Genomic DNA, 13,697 nt, shown 5'->3' with positions numbered 1-13,697 from the left:
TCTCTGCTAAGAACTGCCATTGTTGCCCAGGGAAAATCAATCTCCTCTAATATAAGGCGCTTTCATGGCTACAAGAGCAGTATTTTCCAAAAGCAATCTATGTGTATGTATACTTAATCACAGGCCCTCTGAACCCAAAATGAACTTCCCCTCACCTGAAAATACAAAAGCTTCATCAGTGAAGCTACGGACTTTACTTACTATTACTGAACAAATACTTCAACATAAAATTAATTTAGTCATTTATACCTTGGTATCAATAAACTTAAAAGACCTTTTCTTAAGCAAGTATGAAAGGGTAGGGAGTAAAGTTAGCTCCTGGAAGAAAATGGCTTTCTAGTCTTGGAGCTCTGACAAGAAGTTGCACACGTGGGCGGGCTGTCTACAAGCACCGGGAGAAACATGTGAGTAGCAGAAGTCAAGGATACTGCAGCCAGGCTGCCTCCATGCCACATATTCACCTGATTGAAATTTCCAAATAACCAAATTAATGACAACCAAGTCATCTGTCCATCACAATTCATGAAATTATGGGACCCCTGGGCCAAATGTGGTTCTTCGACATGCATCGGTCATTTACACTGTCGGGACAGGGCTTGCATTCCCTCATCTACAAAATAAGAACAGCATTAGACAATCCTTTGCTAATTGGTGATCCACTAATAGCCTGTATTAGTGGTTTTCAAACTTATCATGTATGCAGATGACTCTGGAACATAAAAAACAAAACAAAAAAAGAACACACAAAACCCCCGCAAAGGTTAGCCTGTGATGTTCCCTGAACTCCACGTGCAGACTCTTTGGGGCAACAACTCTACCCTCCATTGTGTCAGATACCATCAGTGAACCCCTTAGGTCCCTAAAACCCCACTATTCAGTTACTCCAGATGCCCTCTGACAGCCAAGGTGGCCTGTAGTGAGAGAGGACTCTTGTCAGAGCTACGGAAGTACGAGTGCCAGGGAATGAACATGGGAATGATAATGATAACTGGTATGTGAGTATTCAAGTTTCCTTGCCTCCTTGGGGGAATTATTCCAAGAAGCATGCACCATTTCCCAACATTTCCCCCCTGGAACTGAACTCCCATTGTCCACACTGGAGCTGCCTTAATAACTCACTCTTTACCAGCTGTCTCCCTTCCATGTATGATTTTTCCCAACATTTCCAAAACATAGTTCAATATATATTTCAATTTGAAAAGAAACACTGGAAAATCTAATTCTTCAGAGTTCTCTCACAATACAAATTTACCTTTCCTATCAAGGACATAGCTTAAGGTTTAAGAAACTTTGCACTGGTGTAAATGTCTATTCTGATGTTCAGAAATAGAAGGCATGTGCCTTTAAAAACAGAGCAAAAAGAACAAAAACAGTTAAATTCCAGTTCCTCAAAATGAACCATTCACCCCTAGTGTAAAGAGAAATCCAGAGATGGAAAGTTCATGTAGTCTCACATTTTTCTATCGAAACTGTCCCTTCCCCAAATTCCCCTAATAAATGCAGTATCTGACATCTAAAAATCCCCAATTTCATACTTGCATAATCTTATCAACAATTTGATTTCTTCAGTATTCTGTGTTTTATAGATTGATTATCATCTTTATTTTCTTACAAATACAGCATTCATAGCTGATAGGGACTGTAGATAGAAATAACTCTATCTCTAAACTGCACGTAGTTTATTAACTCAAAACTAGAAGATCAATACAAGTTAGCTACCAAATCTCCCTCATCTTAAAACACATGACTGTAGAATATGCCACTGATGTCTTGTTTGGGCAGTTCTCCAGCCTCCGTCTATGGCAACACAAGCATTTCTGCCCCTGACTCTTGTCATACACGGTTCAAGTCTGAAAAGTAGCTAAACTGAGCACCAAAAATCTAGCTCTTTACTATCTTCCTGGCCATTTTTGATTCTAAAGTCAACCGCCTCTGAGCCACCTGCCAAATAGTCCTGCAAGGAGCCAAAATAAGTCTACCTTTAGGGTGATCGAGGGGAGAGTCACCAACTTTTGGTGAGTGCCTCTCCTATCTACCGTCCTCTCCATAAGAGCCTTCCCTTTTGTCTTGCTCCCAGTCGGCTTTGGAGAAACAAGTCAGTTATATTCAGCAAGGCTCTTACACAAAGTATCAGTGGTAGGCCAGAATCCCTAGTCAATAGAGTATTTTCGGTTTTCTGGATAAGGAAGCCCATGAGAATTCTTCCCTTCTAGACTTAGGTGGAACTGGGCATTGTTTCAGGAAAAGATATTGTATGTGAATATATTAGAGGGTTTCTTCCAGGCATGTTGCCTACTCCACATTCTATTAAAAAAAAAAGTCAGTATCAATTCTAAAATAGGGAGTAAAATTATTACTTTAAGATTTTATTTACTTGAGGGAGAGAGAGAGAGAGACAGGGCACAAACAGGGGGAACAAAAGGTAGAAGGAGAGGGAGAAGCAGATTCCCTGCTGAGCAGGGAACCCCATGATGGTGAACTTGATCCCAGGACCCTGAGATCATGACCTGAGCTGAAGGCAGATGCTTAACTGACAAAGCCACCAGGCGCCCCAGGAAGCAAACTATAAAAAAAAATATATATATATGTATACACACACACACACACACACACATGCTATAAATATTTATATTTTTATATATATTTATATAGGTATATAATACATATATATGTATTATAGTTTGCTATAAATATATATAAATAAAATATATATTATGCTATATACTTAGAGCATATACATATACATATATTAAGCATACATGTATGCTTATATGTATAAGCATACATGCTTATATGTATAAGCATACATGCTTATATGTATAAGCATACATGCTTATATGTATAAGCATACATGCTTATATGTATAAGCATACATGCTTATATGTATAAGCATACATGCTTATATGTATAAGCATACATGCTTATATGTATAAGCATACATGCTTATATGTATAAGCATACATGCTTATACGTATAAGCATACATGTATGCTTAATATATGTATATGTATATGCTCTAAGTATATAGCATAATATATATTTTATTTACATATATTTATAGCAAACTATAATACATATATATGTATTTTTTTCCCAGATATTACTGAAATATACAGCCTGAAGTGGCAATACAGCTAAGCAGCCATTTCCTTTTTCATTTTAAAATATGTTTAAAGTCCCCTTCAAAAACATACACATGGTACCAAATGATTCAGCCATTCATCACAATCACCATTCCAAGAGCTCTCAGAGGGGGCCTCCAGCTAAGTCTTCACCAGTTTTCTTCAGTATCTAGCCAGGTTAACAATATGGATGGGGTTCAGTCCCAGAATTCTCAGGAGGCATAGCTAATAAAGTTCTTGGTAAGCACTGGACAGACATAAAAGGCATATGCATTGAGCAAGGACACTTGAGAGCTTCAGAAAAGCATTTCATGGACATGAAAAAATATTGTGTTTGAAATGTGATGAGTTCTGAAGATTTATTTGACTTTACAGGGAAAAACAAGACCAGAAATAATATAGTTTCAGAAGACACTTACAGTGAGTTTTAACTCTCAGACCTTACTCACATTTGGCCTCTGTATCATTTCCCTTCACAATACCCCACATGAGGGAGAACTCAATTTCTAAACCCTTGACAATATTTGACACCAGGAACACACATTACCGTTAAGCTGAATGGAAAAATCTTTGCAAATTTCAGAGCTTCAGTTGAAGGGCACCTCTTTGGGGCACGTGGGTGGTTCAGTCGGTTAAGAATCTGACTCTTGATTTCAGCTCAGGTCATGATCTCAGGGTCGTGGGACCCAGGCTGCCCAACGGGCCCCGCATCACCTTGGGTGCGGAGCCTGCTTCAGATTCTCTCTCCCTCTGCCCCTCCCTGCTCATGCTGGCACTCGTGTTCACTCTCTCTCCAGTAAATAAATCTCTAAAAAAAAATAAAGGGCACCTGTTTTATTTTGTTTTCGTCACACATAGCAAAATGTGAAATTCTCTCACGGTATAGCTCATCCAACTTTATCCCCAGCACTTCTGCTTGAAAACAGAACCACAAAGCTCCTAAGATGAGACATTTTTAGTAGGTTTTGAATCCTTTCTGAGTATGAGAGGGTAGGATATGCAAATTTCAGAAGAAAAGTTTTCCTTGGGGTAAATTTGGGGCTTTGATCCTAAAATAAACCAAGAATAACAGAGACAGAGTTGTTTTGAAATTAACAATGCTATCTCATTTAAATCATCCCAGAAATATTAACTGAGTGGAAACACCATAGAACATAATTTTTACGGCTCCCAACAACTCTCTTCCTTTCTCTCACTCTTTCTTACAGACTTTGTTCTCTATGTTCTTCTCCATACCCAGTGTCCCCCACTGACCCCTTCTTAAAGGTTCTGCTAGCTTTACTAGTACCAGGGTCACAAATTCCACCCAAACTGCAGGCATGGGAATGCCATTATAGTGGATGAATCATAAATTTCTCAAATCATTAGAATAATAATATAAAATAATTGACAGTGTAAGTAGGTTCATTTTTGGATAACCTATCATTAGATGTATAGCTCACCCATGCAAGCAGAAGCTTATGAATTTGTCCAAGGGGTTCCCTGGAATATTGTCAGGAGATGTAGGCACTGCCTTAATCTGCCCAGAAAAATCTGAGACGTGGGACAACATTCACTGCAAAGTTATTTGAGAAGTTTTAATCAAGAGAGAACTCACATGATGGCTGTGTCGTACATTAAGGAATGTTTCAACTGCAAGTATCAAAAGAGTTTTACTGTGGCCTCAGTCAATAGGGGTTTTTTTTTTCCTCATACAAGAATTCCACACGTAGGCACAGCTTGTGTTAGTTTGGCAGCTCAACAATGTCAGGAACAGTGACTCTAAAGGAGGGAATCCCTCCTCTAAAGGGATTCCCTCCTTCCTGAGGAGAGTTGCCCCCAGATTCTGGCAACACATCCCCATTTAACATAGATGACAAGAAGGGGTAAGGAGCAGAGAGGCGCATCTGTCCCTTTTACGAGAAAAGCAAACGTTTTTCTAGAATCCTACTCTACAACCCCACTGACACCCCACTGCGGTCTTCTGCTTGTTTTCTCCTGTCTGCCCAAGCTGCAGAGGAGAGGAGACTGGCGAAGCAGCACCTAGCTCTCCCACCTGCCCTGGGAGAAGTAGGCAAGTGAGAACGGATGTTGGGACCAAGTCATGGTCTCCGCATGCGTGAATTTGAAGTGCGAGGACAACCAGAGCTTGGCTTACCCTCCCTCCTTGGCTGTCCTCCCCGGGCTTAGTAATTTTCCCCACCAGGCAGGAGATACTTTGAGGGCACTGGCTCCTGTGTTTAGCTTCCCAGTGGCTGAGACCCAATTCTAATCACTGAATCTTGAGAGCAAACAAGAATTCTAAAGTCCTTGTGTCTTCAGCATTTGACACCAGGTAAGTCCTTGGTCAAACACTTTCCCACTTTCTAAAAGACAAAGACCCGTAAGCAGCTGAAACTTATTTGGTCTTTTCTTTCTTTCTTTTTTTTTTTTTTTTAAGATTTTGTTTATTTATCAGAGAGAGAGAGAGGGAGAGAGCGAGCACAGGCAGACAGAATGGCAGGCAGAGGCAGAGGGAGAAGCAGGCTCCCTGCTGAGCAAGGAGTCCAATGTGGGACTCGATCCCAGGACGCTGGGATCATGACCTGAGCCGAAGGCAGCTGCTTAACCAACTGAGCCACCCAGACGTCCCTTGGTCTTTTCTGAACCTGAGGCACATGTGTCCGTGCCAACTTCTTCAAGGGGACAAGAATTCCACTACTTGTTTTAATCATGGCCAACTCTTTCCTCCTTCCCTCCTTGCTTTGCCAGTGTCTGTGCCACCAGGAGCATAGACGGTGAAAGGCTTGGCAACCGTTTCCATGTAGTCTACTAATATATGCAAAATATTATCAAACATATGCTTGTGGACAAAAGCTAAAGCGGAAAGTTAGCTTGTTTTCATAATAGGCTGCAAAGTTTATTAAGTGGAATTCCTCAGTTCACAGCATTAGCCGACTGGTTTGCCTGTAGATGACTTTATCAGCTTTTTAGGACTTACGCACAGCCTCCTGCTGTTCTGGATACCTTCCGAGTAGATATAAGAATCACTCCTTCCTATAATTATTTAGGAATATTTTTCAACTTGTTGTCACCCTTTCGGGATATTTTTTACTTTGTACCACAGCTGAAATAGCCAAAGAATAATCAGAAGTCTTACAGTTATTGCAAAGAAAAGAATAACATTAATGAAGCAGCTTGGTCAATACAAAAATTATTACCTGGATTTTCCTGGACCAGAGAATCGGTAGTTAGCAAAAATGTCTTCTCCACCTCGATTTCACCACATGGAACATTCCAACAGGATATATTTCTGTAAACAGCTTGTCCTGGCTGTAATATAGCCTTCAGGGGGCACCAGGACTCCCTAACATTTCATTGTTGTCTTTGTCTCAATCTTGTCATCCAAAGCATTAGGACTGGCCCAGGTAAAACAATGGAAGGAAAGGGTAAATTGTGACCAAGGTCCCGATACCTTTGGATACCCTCTTTGCCTGCCTAGCGGCACCCTGAAGCACACCATCAGGTTCAGCCTGGTGGGCGAGGGGCGTGGGGACTCAGTCTGAGTGGACTCACTGAGACGTTCTCAGAGTTCTGTTGGACTTCCATGAAGTGTCGCATGGGAGTACTCTGTGAAGTATAAAGCTCTTTGTAAATGTCAGCTACGTGTCTGTCATGGCGTTGAGTGAATGAATGAAAGATAAACGAACATTACCACCTGAATATTAATCTGTGTTAAACCTAAAAATGTCTATAAACTAAAGCTTACTGGTTTTCTCCAGCCTTTCAACTCACATTTAAATAAAGCTATTTCCTTAAAGCATATATGTGAATACTCAAATAAGTTTATTAAAACTGTAAGTTTGAGGGTGCCTGGATGGCTCAGTCAGCTAAGCGTCTGACTTGATTTGGGGTCAGGTCATGATTTTGGGGTCCTGATAGAGAGCCCCTAGTTGGGCTCCATGCAGGGTGTGGAGCCTGCTTAAAATTCTCTGTCCTTCTGCCTTTCCTCCCCCATTTGCATAGGTTTGAGCATGCCCTCAGGCTCTCTAAAAAAAATAGATAAGTTAAAACATAAGTTTTAAGAGCTCATAGTTAATTAACAGAAAACACTCTGCATGGAGAGTTCTGCTATTAGTGACCAGTATTTTTTTTTAAAGATTTTATTTATTTATTTGAGAGAGAGAAAGAGCATGAGCAGGGGGAGGGTCAGAGAGAGAGGGAGAGGAAGATTCCCTACTGCACCACAGGGAGCCCAGTTTGGGGTTTGATCCCAGGATCCTGAGATCATGACCTGAGCCAAAGGCAGGTGCTTAACCAACTGAGCCACCCAGGTGCCCTAGTATTTTTTTTTTTTCCCCAACCCGGGAGTTAAACAGTAAAAGGTGCTGTGGGTTGCATTTAATCTGTGAATATAGATGAAACTTTATGCTTCTAAAAAAATCTCCTGGCAACTTCTAAGTGGAAATTCTTTTGTTTTCAACTGCCAAATTGCCAACAGAGCCAGGACAAAAAGCTCCCTGTCTTATCTCCTACCAGGGTCACTCCCCTTTTGTGGATCTTATGTGCTGCTCTGCAAAATGGAACATAGTTCTTAAAATCCTACAAAATATCATTATCCAGGCAGCAGAACAAGCTACCTAATATTAGGATACACTTTTTTTTTTTTTTTTTAAAGCCAGAGTAGGAAACCTCCCCCTCAAATAGCTCTCTTAAAACTCCTATAGAGGCTATAGCCTTCGGAAGAACCTCATGATACTCTGCCGTTTTCCTTTCTCTGTCTCCCCTCCCCAGCCTGTTTTGTGTGAACATGTTTCACGTTGGCAAGTGGCCAAAGAATTTGCCATAAATAAATTTGCTCCCTGTCTACAAGAAGATAACTTAACTGACTTCCTTGGTCTTGCTGATTTGCCTCAGCACTGGGAATGGCTGAGGGCTTGGGGATGTTGCAAGCCTCTGAAGGATTGTGTGCATGGAAATTTAGAAATCCTACACTCCCAAACCTTCCACATGCCAGTTAGAAGCACAGTCATAGAGCACAAGCTCCTGTGCCTCCCAGGCCCCTAGTTTACCACTAGCGAGTGACATGTTCACCAGGAATTTATCTCAGGGGTTTAGAAGTAAGAGTGAAAGAAACAGATTATTCTGATCTCTTTCTATCGTTCATTGAAGACAGTGGGAAAGTCGAGGAATTACAGATTTGTTGAAGTTTAAACAGAAACTATAGAAAGACAACACCAGAATTCCTTCAATATGCCGCAGACCGGAGCTCTGAAAGCCACATTGCATTTGTTTATTGGTAGTGCTAAAATTTCTGTTGACTCAGGTTAGAACCCAAAGTAGATTTTTTTACAACTATAGCTTGCTGTTTTTCATAGCTGACTACTGATCTGGACAATTTGAGCCACCAAAGGAGCCGGTTTGGGATCTGAATGACTGATGGCATTTTAGTTCGCTGTTCAGTGTATACACTTAGCATACATTGTCTTTTATTTTTCCTAAAAAATATCTAATCTACTCGAATGCTCACAAGTGGAAACTTCTGATTTCTTCTGAATGTGTAATTTTTAATTGACAGAGTAGGTTTGTTCTAATCTGGATTATCAGTGGTAAACTTTAAAATTGGGTTCCTATTCAATTTTCTTTTATTAAAAAAAATGGAGGATAGTAAACCAGATGATGTAAAACTCTGACAGTATCACATGTTAACAGAGTTGTAGAATGAAGACACATGTGCTGCTGCTTTGGGGGAAGTGACTTAATTCAGATGATTGGCAATTAATTTGGGGTTGTCCAAAAAAGCAGGGACAGGTTCTGCAGGTTCTGCAATCCAGCAAGCCCTTCCCTGGGGCTGTGTAATATTTTTAAAAACTGAGGCTGACTGTGATCCACTAGTAGGTCTAGAGGTTGATATAGAGGGACAGAACCATAATTTTTAAAACAAAATGAAATCGTATAGGAGAGAACAGAATAGAAAATATCAAAAAGCATCCGCTGTAATCCAAGTGTTGTTTTGTAAAACTTTTGCAAGACCAGTTTATATCTTACCGAGGTCATAGAGAGAAAGACTTATACTATTCTAGAGAAAGTCTTGTATCTCAGCTCATATAACAGATAAGACAGTACTTCTAAGTGATTTCACATTCTACATGCTTACATCCACTACAAGTAGGCCCTGAGATATGTGTTCATGACAATTAAGTGGGTAGAACTGTCTGTGGGACACTATTACAAATAAACCCTACATAGCAATAAACCGGAATAAGGGCAGCTCAGGCATCAACGTGATTACAAGTTCAACATAACATTGATAGAAAGAAAGCAAATCACAGAGGAACTCATATAGTAGATTCCATTTATATATGCCTCGGTATTATGCAAAATTTAAAAATATTATTGTGTGTAGATGCATACATATGTAATATAATCATAAAGAAATGCCGGAGAATGATGAACACAGAATTTAGTCTTCCAAATACGACCACAACCTTCAGGGGGCAGTTTGAGGAAAATGGGGATTGTAAAGACAGTGGGAGAATTCTATTGCTTAAACTGGGTGTTGGGAATATGGCTCTTTATTTTACTGTTCTCTAAAATGTGCATATATGTTATTTATACTCTTTTATGGGACTGACATATGTCATGAAAAACTGTGGGTGGTGATGTATTTTTCAGAATTTATCATTGTTTTGTGATTCATGTTGCTCATCTCAACAGTGTCATAAATTAATTCCTTAATATAAGTTCAAATCAGTTCTCTTTGATCTATTAACTATATTTCAGACATTGCTTTCACCTCTCTCACATAATTTATGACTTGATACAGATTTCATTGCTTCTAGAGCTAAGTGAAATACAATATTTAGTGAGGTCATAACATTCCATGTAGGAATCCATTCTCTGGCTTCAGGAATTATAATAAACATGGTAAACTACGTCTCTAACACATGAAGTTCTTTACATGTTTACTTCATATTCCTTTCATTAATATTGCACAGCCCAGGTGGGTAGCCCCTGGGCGTGATGAGATTCCTGCTAACAGGAATTCCTAAAATTGATATCTCCACCTTGTTTCAACTGGATGTTTTTAGAAAAAACTAAAAAAAAAATTTTTTTTAAAAATGAAACCATGAAGATCACATTTAAGATACCTAGATACCTAGAAGCACACTCCAGATTGCATTCTCTTCCCCTGACCATTGTTACAACTGCCATGAGTCTCTTTCTGGGCAGACACGGATACCCATAACTTATATACCAATCTAAGGCAAGCAGATTGCATTAGAGTACAGGATCTGTTCTACTTAGAATGGGTGATAAATAGGTAGCGAAAATACAGGAAAGATATTCAATGGATATTATGCGGCCTATTTGGAGAAGCATGAAACCAAGATTTAGCAAATGGCTGTTCAGCTTGGGTTATAACTTGCCCAAATGTTATTTGCTTTCTAAGACCCAAGTCAAATTCTGTAGCCTCCACAAAGCTTTTCTTGATTGTGTTTCCCCATCTCCACCCAGGTAAATAGAACTGTTCTCTCTCTGTCCCTACATAAGTTTTCTTTTATACTTAGCCCTCATCCATATCACATAACAGTTCTGTGTGTCTATATGTCACTAAGAATAGATACTGCAATATATGTTGAACTAGTGATTAAATCCATTTAAATTTTAAAAAGCAGATAATATCAGCTAGAATTCTAGGTGTAAAGAACAAATAACTGGCTATAGAAGGTGAAGGTTAATTTGTGAAAACCATATATAAAGTCTCCTAGAAGAGCATTTGGAAACCACGCTTGGGAGAAAGAGCGAACCAAGCGTGCTGAAAAGGGAAGCCAGAGCAGGAAGAGTGGGCAGCACCCCATCCCACAATTAAAGACCCCTGCTTCCCCAGCATGCACACTACTTGACTATGCACAGGAAGCAGGAAAATAAGTATCTAGGAAGAGAAGTGGGTACTCCCTGAAAACACCCTCACAGAAGACTGCACATAACGAAGAAGGGGTAAGTCTCAGAATGAAGGAACGAAAGGACTGGAGGAGGAAAGAAGGGAAAGAGAGAGCGAGAGAAGAAGGAGGAAGAGAGAGACAGAGATCAGAATGATCAAAATAAACAATAATGCTAGTATCAAATGCTGGGTGGGATACAAAGAAATTGGACTGCTCATATATACCCGTGAGAATATAGGTGGTGAGAAGAAGATACAAACCACTCGGGAACACAATTTGGCAGGCTCTTATAAAACCAGACATGTAATTACCGTATGACCCAGCATTTGCACTCTTGGATATTTATATCAGAGAACCTGAAATTTGTGGTAACCTAAAAATCTGAACATGAATATTCATAGCAGCTTTATTCATAATAACCCCAAACTGGAATCAGCCCACATGTCCTTACAAGTCGAAAGGTATATACATGCCATGGAATATTACTGAGCGATTCAAAGGAATAAAATATCAACATATGCAAGGACTTGGATGAATCCGCAGGCAGTTACACTGAGTTAAGAATAGCCATGCCAAAAAAAAGTAGTGATTTCATTTATGTGACGTTTTGAAATAACGAAATTTTAGCAATGGAAGACAGATAGATGGTTGCTAGAGGTTAGGGATTCAGTGGGGAATGGGGAAGGGATGGAGGGATATAGATGTGGTCACAAAAAGGCACAGCAGGGATTTCTGTGATAGTAGAGCTGTCCAGTGTTTTTGTTATGGTTGCGGATACACAAACCGGCACACGTGACCATTTTTATGTAATCTTAATACACACACGCACACACACACGGACATGGGCACAAATGAGTGCAGATAAAACTGAGAAAATCTGAATAAAATTGGTGAATTGCATTAGTGCTAATATCCTGGTTTTGACATTATTCTACAGTTTTACAGAATGTTAACAGAGGAGGAAAATGGGCAACCTGTAGAAGGGTCATTACATGTGAATCTAAAATTATCTTAATTATTTAATCTCAACCTGTAGAAGGGTCACTACATGAGAATCTAAAATTATCTTAATTATTTAATCTTAATAGAAGCTTCAATTAAACACACACATCATTATTTTTTTTTAAAGATTTTATTTATTTATTTGTCAGAGAGAGATCACAAGTAGGCAGAGAGGCAGGCAGAGAGAGAGGAAGGGAAGCAGGCTCCCTGCTAAGCAGAGAGCCCGATGCGGGGCTCGATCTCAGGACCCTGAGATCATGACCTGAGCTGAAGGCAGAGGCCTCAACCCTCTGAGCCACCCAGGCGCCCCCACACACATCATTATTAAACACCAACGAGGTGGCAAAAATTCTTCTCTCCACTGGCAGTTGAGGGATAATCGTAGTATAGCAAAAGAGACAGATGAATGCCTAATTTCCAAAGAGTGTGAAAACTCTTACAGTTACAGGTCTGTTCAACAGGCTATGAAAACCCGAGGTCCTGTAATAAGCAGAGAAGGACTCAGAGGATTTGACACCTTTCCCAGACCACGAAGCAGGAGCCGAAGCTTACCGGATGGAAAGGGAAAGAATAGGGCTGCCGGGACAGCATGTGGAAAGGGAGGATGCAGGAAGAACACAGACTGCTAAGGGGACAACCCGGAGTGTGGCTGAAGCTTAGAGCACAGTGACAATGACATAAAGCTAGGACCCAGCTGTGGGTATTGAGTTCCGTCCTAAGAGGTGGTTATTGGGATCTGTGGGCAGCTTGGAGCCAAGCAAGAGAATGCACTGGTTGTGTCACATGAGCTAGGTGTGTGTCCTGGTTATCATCTCTCTCAGGCTCAGTCGCCTCATCTGGAAAGTAGGGATAACGCTGTTGTAAAGATTAAGTTGATGTGATTAATTATGTTACTATTTTTTAAAAGATCATTTATTTATTTGAGAGAGACCAAGCTGAGTGGAGGGGAGGACAGAGAAAGAGGGAGAGAGAGAATCGGAAGCAGACGATGCTGAGCATGAAGCCCATGACCTTGAGATCAGGGTACGAACTGAAACCAAGAGTCCAGAGCTCACGGGCTTCCGACGGGTATTTCTAGATCCATCCAGTAGAGCAAGTACTGCATGTTCTTCCCACCACACTAGGTAAATCATTTCCAAGTCTTAGTAAATGGCCCATAAAAACAGTTCACCATCAGTCGTAAGTAATTCTATACAACAAATAATTCTCTGTGACTAATGGGGTTTTTATGCCTCCCAGTACCCCCCCAAAAAAACCCCCAGTCACTCTATTAGAAAAAAAAGTGGGGGGGGGGAGTCAACAGGAAAGGAACACATAATTGATTATGATTATGGCTGACATTCTAGATGCAGAGAAGATAAATGATTATCCAAGTTGAAGCTGAATGTTTGATAGCACCTTATACTGTCATCTAGTAACAATTACCCCTCAGCTCTCACCTTTCTCCAGTTAAAATTCCCCTAATGGTTTAAACATAATCTTCCAACCTACACACCAAATTAAATGCAAAGATTCAGGAATGTGAAGGAAGAAATCCAAAGGGAGTGAGAGCATAATGGTGGTCACCTCCTTAGCTTTTACCCTAGCTTGGTGCTAACCTTTCATTTCATACACTCATTCACCATTTAGAGCCCAAGTAATAAATCTACTTAATCTCTAGGCACTGTATA

The sequence above is a fragment of the Mustela erminea genome, chromosome 16 (genome assembly GCF_009829155.1).
Source record: "Mustela erminea isolate mMusErm1 chromosome 16, mMusErm1.Pri, whole genome shotgun sequence".
Lineage (NCBI taxonomy): Eukaryota > Metazoa > Chordata > Mammalia > Carnivora > Mustelidae > Mustela > Mustela erminea.
This window is presented reverse-complemented; position numbering follows the sequence as displayed.